The sequence below is a fragment of the Helianthus annuus genome, chromosome 15, assembly GCF_002127325.2.
Source record: "Helianthus annuus cultivar XRQ/B chromosome 15, HanXRQr2.0-SUNRISE, whole genome shotgun sequence".
Classification (NCBI taxonomy): Eukaryota; Viridiplantae; Streptophyta; class Magnoliopsida; order Asterales; family Asteraceae; genus Helianthus; species Helianthus annuus.
Window position 1 is genome coordinate 90,327,035 of NC_035447.2, and position 2,096 is coordinate 90,329,130.

The 2,096-nt window shown below is 38.7% G+C and overlaps 1 non-coding gene across 1 annotated transcript; it reads right to left on the reverse strand.

Moving 5' to 3' along the window:
* Positions 1–1,050: 1,050 nt before the first annotated feature.
* On the reverse strand, positions 1,051–1,156 carry LOC118487859. The gene has a single exon (XR_004882802.1). It is a non-coding gene; the product is annotated as a small nucleolar RNA R71 (small nucleolar RNA).
* Between the last annotated feature and the right edge of the window lie 940 nt (positions 1,157–2,096).

Sequence of the window (2,096 nt, forward strand, 5' to 3'; positions counted from 1 at the left end):
TCCTTTTCAAGCGAAATTATCCAGTCCAAACGGAATTAGCTTTGGAACGAAATTACCCTAATTTCGTACGAGATTACCACACTTTCAAACGAAATTACTAATTTCTTGCGAGATTACCAAACGAAATTACACCTTGATGCGAAATTAACTAATTTCGCATGAACCACCCAAACGGAATTACTGCTTTAGTGCGGTATACTAATTTAGCTTGAACTTTTCAAACGAAATTATAATCTGGTGCGAAATTAACCTTTAATTCCGTGCGGAATTATGCTGATGTCATCATCTCGAGCTGAATTTTGTCAAATTAATCAAGTTATAGGCCGATTTTAGTTCTGAAACTTTCTAGTGTTTGTTAAAACACTATTGCGCACATGATGTTTGAAAATCAAGACATTTTAACCGTAAAATCAAGTTTAATTTGAAAAAGAAGGTGTAGAAATCAGAATTTGCAGCTGAATTGGTATGAACTCTTCCTCCTGAGCTCTGATACCACTTGTAGGATCGTTTTCAGACCCGAATGAGTCGATTAGAAGAGTTTATGCTTGATATGAAAGACGGAAACAGACGTATCAAGTTCAATTCAGCAAGATATACACTTTAACTGACGATTTGATTAATTTGACAACGTATTACAGCGAGACGACACTTCGGCAGCACTTCGGTACACAAGCCAGAAAGTTACAAATGAAATCAAGGCATGGGTATTTATAGGCTGCTTTTCCGCATGGAAATAACATAAACGAAATTACCGTTCACACGAAATTAAGTTCCGTACGGAATTAACTTGTAATTTCGTACGAAATTACCCTAAGGTAATTTCGTGCGGAATTACCTCCAAACCCACTTTTGACATTTTCTCGTACAATGTGCCCTGATGTATCTATCTAAATACAAGACTCGATACAAGACGAAGTCGACAGACGCATGCACTAACAGAAGACAAGGCGAAAAAGTGGTTCTACACATTACCTTTGGCATCTATCTATACATGGTCGGAGATGCAACAAATCTTTTTAGATGAATTTTACACCGCTCAAAAGATAAATGATGCTAGGAAAGGGTTGAGAAGTTTTCAACAACAACAAGGTGAAATGTTCCATGAGGCCTTTGAATATTTTAACATGATGATAAAGAATTGTCCTCATCATGGGATTGAGCTTTGGGAATTGATGAATGCTTTCCATGAGGGGTTAGATGCTCGCGATTTAATGTCTATCACAAATGGAACTTTTGGCACAAATTATGAGCATGATGATTGGGAATTTTTGGAGCAAATGGCGGTCACATCAAAGAGAAACGCTCAAGCATCAAGGAGGGCACGACCGACCATTACCCGAACTCAAGTGCACGCGGTAGACGATGGTAATGTTCAAACTTCTAATCAAATTTATGATGTTTGTGCACTTTGTAATGAGTTAGGACATGCGGCTGAAAATTGCCAAGGAGTGGTGGAAGGGCAATATGAGGAGGTGAATGCTTTGCAAGGGCAAGGAGAGGGTGGTAGAAATTATAACATGAATTCCAATACTTACCACCCCGGTTTGAGAAACCACCCAAACTTTCGATACGGGAATCCCTCAAATCAAGCTAATGCGAATTTCCAAGGAAACCAAGGATTTCAAAGGCAATATCAAACGGGTCAAAGCTCTTCGGGTGGAAACGAAGTAATGGAGATGTTGAAGGCGATGCAAGTTGAGATGCAACGAAGAAATCAGCTTGATGATGCTCGCATTCAAAAAGACGAAATCCGTGATAAAGCAATTCAGTCGTTGACTATCCAAATGAGTCAACTTGCGAGTGATGTGGCGATATTGAAGAAAGAAAAAGGCCAACTACAAAGTGACACGGTGACAAATCCCAAAAACATTAAAAGTGTTAATATCAATGTAGTAAGTACCTGTTAGGGGAGGATTTTCTAACAATTAGTGATCCTTACTTGTCATCCTAATAGTGATCCTTACTTCTGTGACAGATAGTGATCCTCAGAAGACCTTCAGGATCAGGATCATGGATCACCCTAAGGATCCTCATACTAACGATTGTTTGTTTATGTTTCATATTGTTTTGCAGGAGTAATAAGCTTGACTTGGTCT